The sequence below is a fragment of the Heterodontus francisci genome, unplaced genomic scaffold (assembly GCF_036365525.1).
Source record: "Heterodontus francisci isolate sHetFra1 unplaced genomic scaffold, sHetFra1.hap1 HAP1_SCAFFOLD_84, whole genome shotgun sequence".
Lineage (NCBI taxonomy): Eukaryota > Metazoa > Chordata > Chondrichthyes > Heterodontiformes > Heterodontidae > Heterodontus > Heterodontus francisci.
In genome coordinates this window covers 5,114,668-5,140,253 of record NW_027140330.1, presented here as the reverse complement: position 1 = coordinate 5,140,253, position 25,586 = coordinate 5,114,668, and positions in this window count along the sequence as shown.

Sequence of the window (25,586 nt, the reverse complement as noted above, 5' to 3'; positions counted from 1 at the left end):
CATACACTGATACCCAGTAACACAGACATACACTGACACCAAGTAACAAAGACATGCACTGACACCAAGTAACAAAGACATGCACTGACAGCAAGTAACAAAGACACACACTTAAACCAAGTAACAAAGACATACACCTAGACCAAGTAACACAGACATACACTGACACCGAGTAACAAAGACATACAATTACACAAAGTAACAAAGACACACACTTACACCAAGTAACAAAGACATACACTGACACCAAGTAACAAAGACATACACTGATATCCAGGAACACAGACACACACTTACACCAAGTAACAAAGACATACACTGACACCCAGTAACAAAGACATACACTGACACCAAGTAACACAGACACACACGGACACCAAGTAACAAAAGACACACACTTACACCAAGTAACACAGACACACACTTACATCAAGTAACACAGACATACACTGACACGAAGTAACAAAGACATACAATGATACCCAGGAACAAAGACACACACTTACAACAAGTAACAAACAGACACACTTACACCAAGTAACAAAGACATACACTTACACCAAGTAACACAGACATACACTGACACCCAGTTAGAAACACACACTGACCCCCAGTAACACAGACACACACTGACCCCCAGTAACAAAGACATACACTGACACCAAGTCACAAAGACATACACTGATTCACAGACACACACTTATACCAAGTAACACAGACATACACTGACACCTAGTAACAAAGACATACACTGATACCCAGTATCACAGACACACACTTACATCAAGTAACAAAGACATACACTGACACCAAGTCACAAAGACACACACTGACACCCAGTAACAAAGACATACACTGACATCAAGTCACAAAGACATACACTGATACCCAGGAACACAGACACACACTGACACCCAGTAACAAAGACATACACTGATACCAAGTCACAAAGACATACACTGATTGCCAGTAACACAGAAACACACTGACACCCAGTAACAAAGACATACACTGATACAAAGTCACAAAGACATACACTGATACCCAGTAACACAGACACACACTGACACCCAGTAACAAAGACATACACTGATACCAAGATACAAAGACATACACTGTTACCCAGTAACACAGACCCACACTGACACCAAGTAACAAAGACATGCACTGACACCAAGTAACAAAGACATGCACTGACACCAAGTTAGAAAGACACACACTTAAACCAAGTAACACAGACACACACTTACACCAAGTAACAAAGACATACACTTAGACCAAGTAACACAGACATACACTGACACCAAGTAACAAAGACATACAATTACACCAAGTAACAAAGACTCACACTTACACCAAGTAACAAAGACAGACACTGAAACCCAGCAACATAGACACAAACTTCCACCAAGTAAAAAAGACAGACACTGACACACCGTAACACAAACAAACACACACCGACACCCAGTAACACAGAGAAACACTAATAAACAGTAACAAAGACATGCACTGACACCAAGTAACACAGACACATACTGACACCCAGTAACAAAGACATGCACTGACACCAAGTCACGAAGACATACAATGACACCCAGTAACACAGACACACACTGACACCCAGTAACAAAGACATACACTGATACCAAGATACAAAGACATACACTGATACCCAGTAACACAGACATACACTGACACCAAGTAACAAAGACATGCACTGACACCAAGTAACAAAGACATGCACTGACAGCAAGTAACAAAGATACACACTTAAACCAAGTAACAAAGACATACACCTAGACAAAGTAACACAGACATACACTGACACCGATTAACAAAGACATACAATTACACCAAGTAACAAAGACACACACTTACACCAAGTAACACAGACACACACTTACACCAAGTAACAAAGACATACACTTACACCAAGTAACGCAGACATACACTGACACCAAGTAACAAAGACATACACTGATACCCAGTAACACAGACACACACTGACACCCAGTTAGAAACACACACTGACCCCCAGTAACCCAGACACACAATGACCCCCAGTAACACAGACATACACTGACACCCAGTAACAAAGACATACACTGACACCAAGTCACAAAGACATACACTGATTCACAGACACACACATACACCAAGTAACACAGACATACACTGACACCAAGTAACAAAGACATACTCTGATACCCAGTATCACAGACACACACTGACACCCAGTAACAAAGACATACACTGACACCAAGCAACAAAGACATACACTGACACCAAGTAACAAAGACATACACTGATACCCAGGAACACAGACACACACTGACACCCAGTAACAAAGACATACACTGATACCAAGTCACAAAGACATACACTGATACCCAGTAACACAGAAACACACTGACACCCAGTAACAAAGACATACACTGATACAAAGTCACAAAGACATACACTGATACCCAGTAACACAGACACACACTGACACCCAGTAACAAAGACATACACTGATACCAAGATACAAAGACATACACTGATACCCAGTAACACAGACATACACTGACACCAAGTAACAAAGACATGCACTGACACCAAGTAACAAAGACATGCACTGACAGCAAGTAACAAAGACACACACTTAAACCAAGTAACAAAGACATACACCTAGACCAAGTAACACAGACATACACTGACACCGAGTAACAAAGACATACAATTACACAAAGTAACAAAGACACACACTTACACCAAGTAACAAAGACATACACTGACACCAAGTAACAAAGACATACACTGATATCCAGGAACACAGACACACACTTACACCAAGTAACAAAGACATACACTGACACCCAGTAACAAAGACATACACTGACACCAAGTAACACAGACACACACGGACACCAAGTAACAAAAGACACACACTTACACCAAGTAACACAGACACACACTTACATCAAGTAACACAGACATACACTGACACGAAGTAACAAAGACATACAATGATACCCAGGAACAAAGACACACACTTACAACAAGTAACAAACAGACACACTTACACCAAGTAACAAAGACATACACTTACACCAAGTAACACAGACATACACTGACACCCAGTTAGAAACACACACTGACCCCCAGTAACACAGACACACACTGACCCCCAGTAACACAGACATACACTGACACCAAGTCACAAAGACACACACTGACACACAGTAACAAAGACATACACTGACACCAAGTCACAAAGACATACACTGATTCACAGACACACACTTATACCAAGTAACACAGACATACACTGACACCTAGTAACAAAGACATACACTGATACCCAGTATCACAGACACACACTTACATCAAGTAACAAAGACATACACTGACACCAAGTCACAAAGACACACACTGACACCCAGTAACAAAGACATACACTGACATCAAGTCACAAAGACATACACTGATACCCAGGAACACAGACACACACTGACACCCAGTAACAAAGACATACACTGATACCAAGTCACAAAGACATACACTGATTGCCAGTAACACAGAAACACACTGACACCCAGTAACAAAGACATACACTGATACAAAGTCACAAAGACATACACTGATACCCAGTAACACAGACACACACTGACACCCAGTAACAAAGACATACACTGATACCAAGATACAAAGACATACACTGTTACCCAGTAACACAGACCCACACTGACACCAAGTAACAAAGACATGCACTGACACCAAGTAACAAAGACATGCACTGACACCAAGTTAGAAAGACACACACTTAAACCAAGTAACACAGACACACACTTACACCAAGTAACAAAGACATACACTTAGACCAAGTAACACAGACATACACTGACACCAAGTAACAAAGACATACAATTACACCAAGTAACAAAGACTCACACTTACACCAAGTAACAAAGACAGACACTGAAACCCAGCAACATAGACACAAACTTCCACCAAGTAAAAAAGACAGACACTGACACACCGTAACACAAACAAACACACACCGACACCCAGTAACACAGAGAAACACTAATAAACAGTAACAAAGACATGCACTGACACCAAGTAACACAGACACATACTGACACCCAGTAACAAAGACATGCACTGACACCAAGTCACGAAGACATACAATGACACCCAGTAACACAGACACACACTGACACCCAGTAACAAAGACATACACTGATACCAAGATACAAAGACATACACTGATACCCAGTAACACAGACATACACTGACACCAAGTAACAAAGACATGCACTGACACCAAGTAACAAAGACATGCACTGACAGCAAGTAACAAAGACACACACTTAAACCAAGTAACAAAGACATACACCTAGACAAAGTAACACAGACATACACTGACACCGATTAACAAAGACATACAATTACACCAAGTAACAAAGACACACACTTACACCAAGTAACACAGACATACACTGACACCAAGTAACAAAGACATACACTGATATCCAGGAACACAGACACACACTTACACCAAGTAACAAAGACATACACTGACACCCAGTAACAAAGACATACACTGACACCAAGTAACACAGACACACACGGACACCAAGTAACAAAAGACACACACTTACACCAAGTAACACAGACACACACTTACATCAAGTAACACAGACATACACTGACACCAAGTAACAAAGACATACACTGATACCCAGTAACACAAACACACTTTTACACAAAGTAACACAGACATACACTGACACCAAGTAACAAAGACATACACTGATATCCAGGAACACAGACACACACTTACACCAAGTAACACAGACACACACTTGCACCAAGTAACAAAGACATACAATTACACCAAGTAACAAAGACACACACTTACACCAGGTAACACAGATATACAATGGCACCAAATAACAAAGACATGCACTGATACCCAGTAACACAGACACACACTTACACCAAGTAACACAGACACACACTGACACACAGTAACACAGACACACACTTACACCAAGTAACACAGACATACACTGACACCAAGTAACAAAGACATGCACTGATACCCAGTATCACAGACACACACTTACACAAAGTAACACAGACATACACTGACACGAAGTAACAAAGACATACAATGATACCCAGGAACAAAGACACACACTTACAACAAGTAACAAAGAGACACACTTACACCAAGTAACAAAGACATACACTTACACCAAGTAACACTGACATACACTGACACCAAGTAACAAAGACATACACTGATACCCAGTAACACAGACACACACTGACACCCAGTTAGAAACACACACTGACCCCCAGTAACACAGACACACACTGACCCCCAGTAACACAGACATACACTGACACCAAGTCACAAAGTCACACACTGACACACAGTAACAAAGACATACACTGACACCAAGTCACAAAGACATACACTGATTCACAGACACACACTTATACCAAGTAACACAGACATACACTGACACCTAGTAACAAAGACATACACTGATACCCAGTATCACAGACACACACTTACATCAAGTAACAAAGACATACACTGACACCAAGTCACAAAGACACACACTGACACCCAGTAACAAAGACATACACTGACACCAAGTCTCAAAGACATACACTGATACCCAGGAACACAGACACACACTGACACCCAGTAACAAAGACATACACTGATACCAAGTCACAAAGACATACACTGATACCCAGTAACACAGAAACACACTGACACCCAGTAACAAAGACATACACTGATACAAAGTCACAAAGACATACACTGATACCCAGTAACACAGACACACACTGCCACCCAGTAACAAAGACATACACTGATACCAAGATACAAAGACATACACTGTTACCCAGTAACACAGACCCACACTGACACCAAGTAACAAAGACATGCACTGACACCAAGTAACAAAGACATGCACTGACACCAAGTTAGAAAGACACACACTTAAACCAAGTAACACAGACACACACTTACACCAAGTAACAAAGACATACACTTAGACCAAGTAACACAGACATACACTGACACCAAGTAACAAAGACATACAATTACACCAAGTAACAAAGACTCACACTTACACCAAGTAACAAAGACAGACACTGAAACCCAGCAACACAGACACAAACTTACACCAAGTAAAAAAGACAGACACTGACACCCAGTAACACAAACAAACACACACCGACACCCAGTAACACAGAGAAACACTAATAAACAGTAACAAAGACATGCACTGACACCAAGTAACACAGACACATACTGACACCCAGTAACAAAGACATGCACTGACACCAAGTCACAAAGACATACAATGACACCCAGTAACACAGACACACACGGACACCAAGTAACAACGACACTCACTTACACCAAGTAACACAGACACACACTGACACATCAGTAACACAGACACACACTTACACCAAGTAACAAAGACATACAATGACACCAAGTAACAAAGACATACACTGATACCCAGGAACACAGACACACACTTACACCAAGGAACACAGACACACACGGACACCAAGTAACAAAGACACACACTTACACCAAGTAACACAGACACACACTAACACCCAGTAACACAGACACACACTTACACCAAGTAACACAGACATACACTGACACCAAGTAACAAAGACATACACTGATACCCAGTAGCACAGACACACACTTACACCAAGGAACACAGACAGACACTGACAACAAGAAACAAAGACATACACTGATACCCAGGAACACAGACACACACTTGCACCAAGTAACACAGACACACAATTACACCAAGTAACAAAGACATACACTTACACCAAGTATTACAGACATACACTGACACCAAGTAACAAAGACATACAATTACACCAAGTAACAAAGACACACACTTACACCAAGTAACACAGATATACACTGGCACCAAGTAACAAAGACATGCACTGACACCCAGTAACATAGACACACACGGACACCAAGTAACAAAGACACACACTGACACCAAGTAACACAGACACACACTTACATCAAGTAACAAAGACAGACACTGATACCCAGTAACACAGACACACACTTACACCAAGTAACAAAGACATACACTGACACCCAGTAACAAAGACATACACTGACACCCAGTAACACAGACACACACGGACACCAAGTAACAAAGACACACACTTACACCAAGTAACACAGACACACACTGACACCCAGTAACACAGACACACACTTACACCAAGTAACACAGACACACACTTACACCAAGTAACAAAGACATACACTGACACCAAGTAACAAAGACATACAATTACACCAAGTGACAAAGACACACACTTACACCAAGTAACACAGATATACAATGGCACCAAGTACAAAGACATGCACTGACACCCAGTCACACAGACGCATACGGACACCAAGTAACAAAGACACACACTTACACCAAGTAACACAGACACACACTTACACCAAGTAACACAGACACACACTTACACCAAGTAACAAAGACATACACTGACACCAAGTAACAAAGACATACAATTACACCAAGTGACAAAGACACACACTTACACCAAGTAACACAGATATACAATGGCACCAAGGACAAAGACATGCACTGACACCCAGTCACACAGACGCACACGGACACCAAGTGACAAAGACACACACTTACACCAAGTAACACAGATATACAATGGCACCAAGTACAAAGACATGCACTGACACCCGGTCACACAGACGCACACGGACAAGAAGTAACAAAGACATACACTTACACCAAGTAACGCAGACATACACTGACACCAAGTAACAAAGACATACACTGATACCCAGTAACACAGACACACACTGACACCCAGTTAGAAACACACACTGACCCCCAGTAACCCAGACACACACTGACCCCCAGTAACACAGACATACACTGACACCCAGTAACAAAGACATACACTGACACCAAGTCACAAAGACATACACTGATTCACAGACACACACTTACACCAAGTAACACAGACATACACTGACACCAAGTAACAAAGACATACTCTGATACCCAGTATCACAGACACACACTGACACCCAGTAACAAAGACATACACTGACACCAAGCAACAAAGACATACACTGACACCAAGTAACAAAGACATACACTGATACCCAGGAACACAGACACACACTGACACCCAGTAACAAAGAAATACACTGATACCAAGTCACAAAGACCTACACTGATACCCAGTAACACAGAAACACACTGACACCCAGTAACAAAGACATACACTGATACAAAGTCACAAAGACATACACTGATACCCAGTAACACAGACACACACTGACACCCAGTAACAAAGACATACACTGATACCAAGATACAAAGACATACACTGATACCCAGTAACACAGACACACACTGACACCAAGTAACAAAGACATGCACTGACAGCAAGTAACAAAGACACACACTTAAACCAAGTAACACAGACACACACTTACACCAAGTAACAAAGACATACACCTAGACCAAGTAACACAGACATACACTGACACCGAGTAACAAAGACATACAATTACACCAAGTAACAAAGACACACACTTACACCAAGTAACACAGACATACACTGACACCAAGTAACAAAGACATACACTGATATCCAGGAACACAGACACACACTTACACCAAGTAACAAAGACATACACTGACACCCAGTAACAAAGTCATACACTGACACCAAGTAACACAGACACACACGGACACCAAGTAACAAAAGACACACACTTACACCAAGTAACACAGACACACACTTACATCAAGTAACACAGACATACACTGACACCAAGTAACAAAGACATACACTGATACCCTGTAACACAAACACACTTTTACACAAAGTAACACAGACATACACTGACACCAAGTAACAAAGACATACACTGATATCCAGGAACACAGACACACACTTACACCAAGTAACACAGACACACACTTGCACCAAGTAACAAAGACATACAATTGCACCAAGTAACAAAGACACACACTTACACCAAGTAACACAGATATACAATGGCACCAAATAACAAAGACATGCACTGATACCCAGTAACACAGACACACACTCACACCAAGTAACACAGACACACACTGACACACAGTAACACAGACACACACTTACACCAAGTAACGCAGACATACACTGACACCAAGTAACAAAGACATACACTGATACCCAGTATCACAGACACACACTTACACCAAGTAACACAGACATACACTGACACGAAGTAACAAAGACATACAATGATACCCAGGAACAAAGACACACACTTACAACAAGTAACAAAGAGACACACTTACACCAAGTAACAAAGACATACACTTACACCAAGTCACAAAGACATACACTGACACCCACTTAGAAACACACACTGACCCCCAGTAACACAGACACACACTGACCCCCAGTAACACAGACATACACTGACACCAAGTCACAAAGACACACACTGACACACAGTAACAAAGACATACACTGACACCAAGTCACAAAGTCATACACTGATTCACAGACACACACTTATACCAAGTAACAAAGACATACACTGAGACCTAGTAACAAAGACATACACTGATACCCAGTATCACAGACACACACTTACATCAAGTAACAAAGACATACACTGACACCAAGTCACAAAGACACACACTGACACCCATTAACAAAGACATACACTGACACCAAGTAACAAAGACATACACTGATACCCAGGAACACAGACACACACTGACACCCAGTAACAAAGACATACACTGATACCAAGTCACAAAGACAGACACTGATACCCAGCAACACAGAAACACTCTGACACCCAGTAACAAAGACATACACTGATACAAAGTCACAAAGACATACTCTGATACCCAGTAACACAGACACACACTGACACCCAGTAACAAAGACATGCACTGATACCAAGATACAAAGACATACACTGTTACCCAGTAACACAGACCCACACTGACAACAAGTAACAAAGACATGCACTGACACCAAGTAACAAAGACACACACTTAAACCAAGTAACACAGACACACACTTACACCAAGTAACAAAGACATACACTTAGACCAAGTAACACAGACATACACTGACACCAAGTAACAAAGACATACAATTACACCAAGTAACAAAGACTCACACTTACACCAAGTAACAAAGACAGACACTGATATCCAGCAACACAGACACAAACTTCCACCAAGTAAAAAAGACATACACTGACACCCAATAACACAAACAAACACACACTGACACCCAGTAACACAGAGAAACACTAATAAACAGTAACAAAGACATGCACTGACACCAAGTAACACAGACACACACTGACACCCAGTAACACAGACACACACGGACACCAAGTAACAACGACACTCACTTACACCAAGTAACACAGACACACACTGACACATCAGTAACACAGACACACACTTACACCAAGTAACACAGACATACACTGACACCAAGTAACAAAGACATACACTGATACCCAGGAACACAGACACACACTTACTCCAAGGAACACAGACACACACTTACACCAAGTAACAAAGACATACACTTATAACAGGTAACACAGACATACACTGACACCAAGAAACAAAGACATACAATTACACCAAGTAACAAAGACACACACTTACACCAAGGAACACAGATATTCACTGGCACCAAGTAACAAAGACTTGCACTGACACGCAGTAACACAGACACACACGGACACCAAATAACAAAGACATACACTTACACCAAGTATTACAGACATACACTGACACCAAGTAACAAAGACATACAATTACACCAAGTAACAAAGACACACACTTACACCAAGTAACACAGATATACACTGGCACCAAGTAACAAAGACATGCACTGACACCCAGTAACATAGACACACACGGACACCAAGTAACAAAGACACACACTGACACCAAGTAACACAGACACACACTTACATCAAGTAACAAAGACAGACACTGATACCCAGTAACACAGACACACACTTACACCAAGTAACAAAGACATACACTGACACCCAGTAACAAAGACATACACTGACACCCAGTAACACAGACACACACGGACACCAAGTAACAAAGACACACACTTACACCAAGTAACACAGACACACACTGACACCCAGTAACACAGACACACACTTACACCAAGTAACACAGACACACACTTACACCAAGTAACAAAGACATACACTGACACCAAGTAACAAAGACATACAATTACACCGAGTGACAAAGACACACACTTACACCAAGTAACACAGATATACAATGGCACCAAGTACAAAGACATGCACTGACACCCAGTCACACAGACGCACACGGACACCAAGTAACAAAGACACACACTTACTCCAAGTAACACAGACACACACTTACACCAAGTAACACAGACACACACTTACACCAAGTAACAAAGACATACACTGACACCAAGTAACAAAGACATACAATTACACCAAGTGACAAAGACACACACTTACACCAAGTAACACAGATATACAATGGCACCAAGGACAAAGACATGCACTGACACCCAGTCACACAGACGCACACGGACACCAAGTGACAAAGACACACACTTACACCAAGTAACACAGATATACAATGGCACCAAGTACAAAGACATGCACTGACACCCGGTCACACAGACGCACACGGACACCAAGTAACAAAGACATACACTTACACCAAGTAACGCAGACATACACTGACACCAAGTAACAAAGACATACACTGATACCCAGTAACACAGACACACACTGACACCCAGTTAGAAACACACACTGACCCCCAGTAACCCAGACACACACTGACCCCCAGTAACACAGACATACACTGACACCCAGTAACAAAGACATACACTGACACCAAGTCACAAAGACATACACTGATTCACAGACACACACTTACACCAAGTAACACAGACATACACTGACACCAAGTAACAAAGACATACTCTGATACCCAGTATCACAGACACACACTGACACCCAGTAACAAAGACATACACTGACACCAAGCAACAAAGACATACACTGACACCAAGTAACAAAGACATACACTGATACCCAGGAACACAGACACACACTGACACCCAGTAACAAAGACATACACTGATACCAAGTCACAAAGACCTACACTGATAGCCAGTAACACAGAAACACGCTGACACCCAGTAACAAAGACATACACTGATACAAAGTCACAAAGACATACACTGATACCCAGTAACACAGACACACACTGACACCCAGTAACAAAGACATACACTGATACCAAGATACAAAGACATACACTGATACCCAGTAACACAGACACACACTGACACCAAGTAACAAAGACATGCACTGACAGCAAGTAACAAAGACACACACTTAAACCAAGTAACACAGACACACACTTACACCAAGTAACAAAGACATACACCTAGACCAAGTAACACAGACATACACTGACACCGAGTAACAAAGACATACAATTACACCAAGTAACAAAGACACACACTTACACCAAGTAACACAGACATACACTGACACCAAGTAACAAAGACATACACTGATATCCAGGAACACAGACACACACTTACACCAAGTAACAAAGACATACACTGACACCCAGTAACAAAGTCATACACTGACACCAAGTAACACAGACACACACGGACACCAAGTAACAAAAGACACACACTTACACCAAGTAACACAGACACACACTTACATCAAGTAACACAGACATACACTGACACCAAGTAACAAAGACATACACTGATACCCTGTAACACAAACACACTTTTACACAAAGTAACACAGACATACACTGACACCAAGTAACAAAGACATACACTGATATCCAGGAACACAGACACACACTTACACCAAGTAACACAGACACACACTTGCACCAAGTAACAAAGACATACAATTGCACCAAGTAACAAAGACACACACTTACACCAAGTAACACAGATATACAATGGCACCAAATAACAAAGACATGCACTGATACCCAGTAACACAGACACACACTTACACCAAGTAACACAGACACACACTGACACACAGTAACACAGACACACACTTACACCAAGTAACGCAGACATACACTGACACCAAGTAACAAAGACATACACTGACACCAAGTCACAAAGACACACACTGACACCCAGTAACAAAGACATACACTGACACCAAGTAACAAAGACATACACTGATACCCAGGAACACAGACACACACTGACACCCAGTAACAAAGACATACACTGATACCAAGTCACAAAGACAGACACTGATACCCAGCAACACAGAAACACTCTGACACCCAGTAACAAAGACATACACTGATACAAAGTCACAAAGACATACTCTGATACCCAGTAACACAGACACACACTGACACCCAGTAACAAAGACATACACTGATACCAAGTCACAAAGACAGACACTGATACCCAGCAACACAGAAACACTCTGACACCCAGTAACAAAGACATGCACTGATACCAAGATACAAAGACATACACTGTTACCCAGTAACACAGACCCACACTGACAACAAGTAACAAAGACATGCACTGACACCAAGTAACAAAGACACACACTTAAACCAAGTAACACAGACACACACTTACACCAAGTAACAAAGACATACACTTAGACCAAGTAACACAGACATACACTGACACCAAGTAACAAAGACATACAATTACACCAAGTAACAAAGACTCACACTTACACCAAGTAACAAAGACAGACACTGATATCCAGCAACACAGACACAAACTTCCACCAAGTAAAAAAGACATACACTGACACCCAATAACACAAACAAACACACACTGACACCCAGTAACACAGAGAAACACTAATAAACAGTAACAAAGACATGCACTGACACTAAGTAACACAGACACACACTGACACCCAGTAACAAAGACATGCACTGACACCAAGTCACAAAGACATACAATGACACCCAGTAACACAGACACACACGGACACCAAGTAACAACGACACTCACTTACACCAAGTAACACAGACACACACTGACACATCAGTAACACAGACACACACTTACACCAAGTAACACAGACATACACTGACACCAAGTAACAAAGACATACACTGATACCCAGGAACACAGACACACACTTACTCCAAGGAACACAGACACACACTTACACCAAGTAACAAAGACATACACTTATAACAGGTAACACAGACATACACTGACACCAAGTAACAAAGACATACACTGATACCCAGGAACACAGACACACACTGACACCCAGTAACAAAGACATACACTGATACCAAGTCACAAAGACAGACACTGATACCCAGCAACACAGAAACACTCTGACACCCAGTAACAAAGACATACACTGATACAAAGTCACAAAGACATACTCTGATACCCAGTAACACAGACACACACTGACACCCAGTAACAAAGACATGCACTGATACCAAGATACAAAGACATACACTGTTACCCAGTAACACAGACCCACACTGACAACAAGTAACAAAGACATGCACTGACACCAAGTAACAAAGACACACACTTAAACCAAGTAACACAGACACACACTTACACCAAGTAACAAAGACATACACTTAGACCAAGTAACACAGACATACACTGACACCAAGTAACAAAGACATACAATTACACCAAGTAACAAAGACTCACACTTACACCAAGTAACAAAGACAGACACTGATATCCAGCAACACAGACACAAACTTCCACCAAGTAAAAAAGACATACACTGACACCCAGTAACACAAACAAACACACACTGACACCCAGTAACACAGAGAAACACTAATAAACAGTAACAAAGACATGCACTGACACCAAGTAACACAGACACACACTGACACCCAGTAACAAAGACATGCACTGACACCAAGTCACAAAGACATACAATGACACCCAGTAACACAGACACACACGGACACCAAGTAACAACGACACTCACTTACACCAAGTAACACAGACACACACTGACACATCAGTAACACAGACACACAATTACACCAAGTAACACAGACATACACTGACACCAAGTAACAAAGACATACACTGATACCCAGGAACACAGACACACACTTACTCCAAGGAACACAGACACACACTTACACCAAGTAACAAAGTCATACACTTACACCAAGGAACACAGATATTCACTGGCACCAAGTAACAAAGACTTGCACTGACACGCAGTAACACAGACACACACGGACACCAAGTAACAAAGACGCACACTTACACCATGTAACACAGACACACACTTCCACCAATTAACAAAGACAGACACTGACCCCCATTAACACAGAAACACACTGACACCCAGGAACACAGACATACACTGACACCAAGTAACAATGACATACACTGATACCCAGTAACACAGACACGCACTGACACCCAGTTAGACACACGCACTGACCCCCAGTAACACAGACACACACTGAAACCCAGTAACACAGACATACACTGACACAAAGTCACAAAGACACACACTGACACCCAGTAACAAAGACATACCTGACACCAAGTCACAAAGACATACTCTGATTCACAGACACACACTTACACCAAGTAACACAGACATACACTGACACCAAGTAACAAAGACATACACTGATACCCAGTATCACAGACACACACTTACATCAAGTAACAAAGACATTCACTGACACCAAGTCACAAAGACACACACTGACACCCAGTAACAAAGACATACACCGACACCAAGTCACAAGGACATACACTGATACCCAGGAACACAGACACACAATGACACCCAGTAACAAAGACATACACTGATACCAAGTCACAAAGACATACACTGATACCCAGTAACACAGAAACACACTGACACCCAGTAACAAAGACATACACTGATACCAAGATACCAGGACATACACTGATACCCAGTAACACAGACCCACACTGACACCAAGTAACAAAGACATACACTGACACCCAGTAACAAAGACATACATTGACACCCAGTAACACATGCACACACGGACACCAAGTAACAAAGACACACACTTACACCAAGCAACACAGACACACACTGACACCCAGTAACACAGACACACACTTACAACAAGTAACACAGACATACACAGACACCAAGTAACAAAGACATACACTGATACCCAGTAACACAGACACACACTTACACCAAGTAGCACATACGTACACTGACACCAAGTAACAAAGACATAAACTGATACCCAGGAACACAGACACACACTTACACCAAGTAACACAGACACACAGTTACACCAAGTAACAAAGACATGCACTTACACCAAGGAACACAGACATACACTGACACCAAGTAACAAAGACATACAATTACACCAAGTAACAAAGACACATACTTACACAAAGTAACGCAGACACACTCTGACACCCAGTAACACAGACACACACTTACACCAAGTCACACAGACATACACTGACACCAAGCAACAAAGACAGACAATGATACCCAGGAACACAGACACACACTAACTCCAAGTAACACAGACACACACTTACACCAAGTAACAAAGACATACACTTACACCAAGTAACACAGACATACACTGACACCAAGTAACACAGACATACACTGATACCCAGTAACACAGACACACACTTACACCAAGTAACACAGACATACACTGACACCAAGTAACAAAGACATACACTGATACCCAGTATCACAGACACACACTTACATCAAGTAACAAAGACATACACTGACACCAAGTCACAAAGACACACACTGACACCCAGTAACAAAGACATACACTGACACCAAGTCACAAAGACATACACTGATACCCAGGAACACAGACACACAATGACACCCAGTAACAAAGACATACACTGATACCAAGTCACAAAGACATACACTTTTACCCAGTAACACAGAAACACACTGACACCCAGTAACAAAGACATACACTGATGCAAAGTCACAAAGACATACACTGATACCCAGTAACACAGACACACACTGACACCCAGTAACAAAGACATACACCGATACCAAGATACCAGGACATACACTGATACCCAGTAACACAGACCCACACTGACACCAAGTAACAAAGACATACACTGACACCCAGTAACAAAGACATACACTGACACCCAGTAACACATGCACACACGGACACCAAGTAACAAAGACACACACTTACACCAAGCAACACAGACACACACTGACACCCAGTAACACAGACACACACTTACAACAAGTAACACAGACATACACTGACACCAAGTAACAAAGTCATACACTGATACCCAGTAACACAGACACACACTTACACCAAGTAACACATACATACACTGACACCAAGTAACAAAGACATAAACTGATACCCAGGAACACAGACACACACTTACACCAAGTAACACAGACACACAGTTACACCAAGTAACAAAGACATGCACTTACACCAAGTAACACAGACACACACTGACACCCAGTAACACAGACACACACTTACACCAAGTAACACAGACATACACTGACACCAAGTAACAAAGACATACACTGATACCCAGGAACACAGACACACACTTGCACCAAGTAACACAGACACACAATTACACCAAGTAACAAAGACATACACTTACACCAAGTATTACAGACATACACTGACACCAAGTAACAAAGACATACAATTACACCAAGTAACAAAGACACACACTTACACCAAGTAACACAGATATACAATGGCACCAAGTAACAAAGACATGCACTGACACCCAGTAACACAGACGCACACGGACACCAAGTAACAAAGACACACACCTACACCAAGTAACACAGACACACACTGACACCCAGTAACACAGACACACACTTACACCAAGTAACACAGACATACACTGACACCAAGGAACAAAGACATACACTGATACCCAGTAACACAGACACACACCTACACCAAGTAACACAGACATACACTGACACCAAGGAACAAAGACATACACTGATACCCAGTAACACAGACACACACTTACACCAAGTAACACAGACATACACTGACACCAAGGAACAAAGACATACAATGATACACAGGAACACAGACACACACTTACACCAAGTAACAAAGGGACACACTTACACCAAGTAACAAATACATACACTTACACCAAGTAACACAGACATACACTGATACCCAGTAACACAGACACACAGTGACACACAGTTAGAAACACACACTGACCCCCAGTCACACAGACACACACTGACTCCCAGTAACACAGACATACACTGAAACCAAGTCACATAGACACACACTGAAAAACAGTAACAAAGACATACACTGACACCAAGTCACAAAGACATACACTGATTCACAGACACACACTTACACCAAGTAACACAGACATACACTGACACCAAGTAACAAAGACAAACACTGATACCCAGTATCACAGACACACACTTACATCAAGTAACAAAGACATACACTGACACCAAGTCACAAAGACACACTCTGACACCCAGTAACAATGACATACACTGACACCAAGTAACAAAGACATACACTGATACCCAGGAACACAGACACACACTGACACACAGTAACAAAGACATACACTGATACCAAGTCACAAAGACATACACTGATACCCAGTAACACAGACACACACTGACACCCAGTAACAAAGACATACACTGATACCCAAAACACAGACCCACACTGACACCAAGTAACAAAGACATGCACTGACACCAAGTAACAAAGACACACACTTAAACAAAGTAACACAGACACACACTTACACCAAGTAACAAAGACATACACTTAGACCAAGTAACACAGACATACACCGACACCAAGTAACAAAGACATACAATTACACCAAGTAACAAAGACACACACTGACACCCAGTAACAAAGACATTCGCTGACACAATGTCACAAAGACATACACTGATACCCAGTAACAAAGACATACACTGATACCCAGTAACACAGACGCACAATTACACCAAGTAACATAGACATACACTGATACCCAGCAACACAGACACAAACTTCCACAAAGTAAAAAAGACAGACACTGACACCCAGTCACACAAACAAACATACACTGACACCCAGTAACACAGAGAAACACTAATAAACAGTAACAAAGACATGCACTGACACCAAGTAACACAGACACACACTGACACCCAGTAACAAAGACATGCACTGACTGCAAGTCACAAAGACATACAATGACACCCAGTAACACAGACACACACTTACACCAAGTAACACAGACATACTCTGACAGCAAGTAACAAAGACACACACTGATACCCAGGAACACAGACACACACTTACACCAAGTTACAAAGACATACACTGACAGCAAGTCACAAAGACACACAATGACACCCAGTAACAAAGACATAAACTAACACCAAGTAACAAATACATACACTGATACCCAGTAACACATACACACACGTACACCAAGTAACAAAGACAGACACTGATACCCAGCAACACAGTCACAAACTTCCACCAAGTAAAAAGACATACAATGACACCCAGTAACACAAACAAACATATACTGACACCCAGTAACACAGAGAAACACTAATAAACAGTAACAAAGACTTGCACTGACACCAAGTAACACAGACACACAATGACACCCAGTAACAAAGACATGCACTGACACAAAGTCACAAAGACATACAATGACACCAAGTAACAAAGACACACATTAATACCCAGGAACACAGACACACACGGACACCAAGTAACAACGACACTCACTTACACCAAGTAACACAGACACACACTGACACCCAGTAACACATACACACACTTACACCAAGTAACACAGACATACACTGACACCAAGTAACAAAGACACACACTAATACCCAGGAACACAGACACACACTTACACCAAGTAACACAGACACACACTTACACCATGTAACAAAGACATACACTTATAACAGGTAACACAGACATACACTGACACCAAGTAACAAAGACATACAATTACACCAAGTAACAAAGACACACACTTACACCAAGTAACACAGATATACACTTACACCAAGTAACAAAGACATGCACTGACACGCCGTAACACAGACACACACGGACACCAAGTAACAAAAACGCACACTTACACCAAGTAACACAGACACACACTTCCACCAATTAACAAAGACAGACACCGATACCCAGTAACACAGACACACACTTACACCAAGTAACAAAGACATACGCTGACACCCAGTAACAAAGACATACACTGACACCCAGTAACACAGACACACACTTACAGCAAGTAACAAAGACATACACTTACACCAAGTAACACAGACATACACTGACACCAAGTAACAAAGACATACAATTACACCAAGTAACAAAGACACACACTTACACCAAGTAACACAGATATACACTTACACCAAGTAACAAAGACATGCACTGACACGCAGTAACACAGACACACACGGACACCAAGTAACAAAGGCGCACACTTACACCAAGTAACACAGACACACACTTCCAACAATTAACAAAGACAGACACCGATACCCAGTAACACAGACACACACTTACACCAAGTAACAAAGACATACGCTGACACCCAGTAACAAAGACATACACTGACACCCAGTAACACAGACACACACTTACACCAAGTAACAAAGACATACACTTACACCAAGTAACACAGACATACACTGACACCAAGTAACAAAGACATACAATTGCACCAAGTAACAAAGATACACACTTACACCAAGTAACACAGATATACAATGGCAACAAGTAACAAAGACATACAATTACACCAAGTAACAAAGATACACACTTACACCAAGTAACACAGATATACAATGGCAACCAGTAACAAAGACATGCACTAACACCCAGTAACACAGACACACACGGACACCAAGGAACACAGACATACACTGACACCAAGTAACAAAGATATACACTTACACCTAGTAACAAAGACAGACAATTACACCAAGTAACAAAGACAGACACTTACACCAAGTATTTTGACATACACTGACACCAAGTAACAAAGACATACACTGATACCCAGTAACACAGACACACACTTACACCAAGTTACAAAGACATACACTGAAAGCAAGTCACAAAGACACACATTGACACCCAGTAACAAAGACATACACTAACACCAAGTAACAAATACATACACTGATACCCAGTAACACATACACACACGTACACCAAGTAACAAAGACATACGCTGACACCATGTCACATAGACACACACTGACACCCAGTAACAAAGACATACACTGACACCAAGTCACAAAGACATACACTGATACCCAGTAACAAAGATGTACACTGATACCCAGTGACACAGACACACACTTACACCAAGTAACAAAGACACACACTGATACCCAATAACACAGACACACATTTACACCAAGTAACAAAGAAATACACTGACACCCAGTAACAAAGACATGCACTGATACCCAGTAACAAAGACACACACGGACACCAAGTAACAAAGACACACACTGACACCCGGTAACACAGAGACACACTGACACCAAGTAACAAAGACATACACTTACACCAAGTAACAAAGACATACACTGATACACAGTATGACAGACACACACTTACACCAATTAACAAAGACATACACTGACACCAAGTCACAAAGACACACACTGACACCCAGAAACAAAGACATACACTGACACCAAGTCACAAAGACATACACTGATACCCAGGAACACAGACACACACTGACACCCAGGAACAAAGAAATACACTGACACCAAGTCACAAAGACATACACTGATACCCAGTAACAAAGACATACACTGATACCCAGTAACACTGACGCACACTTACACCAAGTAACAAAGACATACACTGACACCCAGTAACAAAGACATCCACTGACAACAAATCATAAACACATACACTGACACCAAGTAACAAAGACATACACTTACACCAAGTAACAAAGACATAAACTGACACCAAGTAACAAAGACATACACTGATACCCAGTATCACAGACATACACTTACACCAATTAACAAAGACATACACTGACACCAAGTCACAAAGACAAACACTGACAACCAGGAACAAAGACATACACTGACACCAAGTCACAAAGACATACACTGATACCCAGGAACACAGACACACACTAACAACCAGGAACAAAGACATACACTGATACCAAGTCACAAAGACATACACTGATACCCAGTAACAAAGACACACACTGACACCCAGTAACAAAGACATTCACTGATACCAAGTCACAAAGACATACACTGATACCCATTAAAACAGACACACACTAACACGCAGTAACAAAGACATACACTGATACCAAGTCACAAAGACATACACTGATACCCAGTAACACAGACACACACTGACACAATGTAACAAAGACATAATACTGACAGCAAGCAACAAAGACATACAATTACACCAAGTAACAAAGACACAAACTTACACCAAGGAACACAGACATACACTGACACCAAGTAACAAAGACATACAATTACACCAAGTAACAGAGACAGACAATTGCACCCAGTAACAAAGATATACACTTACAATAAGAATTTTGACATACACTGATACCCAGTATCAAAGACATACACTGATACCCTGTAACACAGACACACACTTACACCATGAAACAAAGACATACACTGACACCAAGTAACAAAGACACACACTGACACCCAGTAACAAAGACATACACTGACACCAAGTAACAAAGACATACACTGACACCCAGTAACAAAGACATGCAGTGACACCCAGTAACACAGACACACACGGACACCAAGTAACAAAGACACACACTTACACCAAGCAACACAGACACACACTGACACCCAGTAAGACAAACAATCACACTGACACCCAGTCACACAGACACACACTGACACCAAGTAACAAAGACATACGCTGACACCCAGTAACAAAGACATACGCTGACACCAAGTAACAAAGACATACACTTACACCAAGTAACACAGACATACACTGACACCAAGTAACAAAGACATACAATTACACCAAGTAACAAAGATACACACTTACACCAAGTAACACAGATATACAATGGTAACAAGTAACAAAGACATGCACTAACACCCAGTAACACAGACACACACGGACACCAAGGAACACAGACATACACTGACACCAAGTAACAAAGATATACTCTTACACCTAGTAACAAAGACAGACAATTACACCAAGTAACAAAGACAGACACTTACACCAAGTATTTTGACATACACTGACACCAAGTAACAAAGACATACACTGATACCCAGTAACACAGACACACACTTACACCAAGTTACAAAGACATACAGTGAAGGCAAGTCACAAAGACACACATTGACACCCAGTAACAAAGACATACACTAACACCAAGTAACAAATACATACACTGATACCCAGTAACACATACACACACGTACACCAAGTAACAAAGACATACGCTGACACCATGTCACATAGACACACACTGACACCCAGTAACAAAGACATACACTGACACCCAGTAACAAAGATGTACACTGATAACCAGTAACACAGACACACACTTACACCAAGTAACAAAGACACACACTGATACCCAATAACACAGACACACACTTACACCAAGTAACAAAGAAATACACTGACACCCAGTAACAAAGACATGCACTGATACCCAGTAACACAGACACACACGGACACCAAGTAACAAAGACACACACTTACACCAAGTAACACAGACACACACTGACAGCCAGTAAGACAAACAGACACACTGACACCCAGTAACACAGACACACACTGACACCAAGTAACAAAGACATACACTTACACCAAGTAACAAAGACACACACTGATACACAGTATGACAGACACACACTTACACCAATTAACAAAGACATACACTGACACCAAGTCACAAAGACACACACTGACACCCAGAAACAAAGACATACACTGACACCGAGTCACAAAGACATACACTGATACCCAGGAACAAAGAAACACACTGACACCCAGGAACAAAGACATACACTGACACCAAGTCACAAAGACATACACTGATACTCAGTAACAAAGACATACACTGATACCCAGTAACACTGACGCACACTTACACCAAGTAACAAAGACATACACTGACACCCAGTAACAAAGACATCCACTGACAACAAATCATAAACACATACACTGACACCAAGTAACAAAGACATACACTTACACCAAGTAACAAAGACATAAACTGACATCAAGTAACAAAGACATACACTGATACCCAGTATCACAGACACACACTTACACCAATTAACAAAGACATACACTGACACCAAGTCACAAAGACAAACACTGACACCCAGGAACAAAGACATACACTGACACCAAGTCACAAAGACATACACTGATACCCAGGAACACAGACACACACTAACACCCAGTAACAAAGACATTCACTGATACCAAGTCACAAAGACATACACTGATACCCATTAAAACAGACACACACTAACACGCAGTAACAAAGACATACACTGATACCAAGTCACAAAGACATACACTGATACCCAGTAACACAGACACACACTGACACAATGTAACAAAGACATAATACTGACAGCAAGCAACAAAGACATACAATTACACCAAGTAACAAAGACACAAACTTACACCAAGGAACACAGACATACACTGACACCAAGTAACAAAGACATACAATTACACCAAGTAACAGAGACAGACAATTGCACCAAGTAACAAAGATATACACTTACAATAAGAATTTTGACATACACTGACACCCAGTATCAAAGACATACACTGATACCCTGTAACACAGACACACACTTACACCATGTAACAAAGACATACACTGACACCAAGTAACAAAGACACACACCGACACCCAGTAACAAAGACATACACTGACACCAAGTAACAAAGACATACACTGATACTAAGTCACAAAGACATACACTGATACCCAGTAACACAGACACACACTGACACCCAGTAACAAAGTCATACACTTACACCAGGTAAAAGAGACAGACAATTACACCAAGTAACAAACACATACACTGACACCAAGTCACAAAGACAGACACTGACACCCAGTAACAAAGACATACAATGACACCAAGTCAAAAAGACATACACTGATACCCAGTAACAAAGACATACACTGATACCCAGTAAGACAGACACACACTTACACCAAGTAACCAAGACACACACTGATACCCAGTAACACAGACACACACTTACACCAAGTAACAAAGACATACATTGACACCCAGTAACAAAGACATACACTGACACCCAGTAACACAGACACACAATGACACCAAGTAACAAAGACGTACA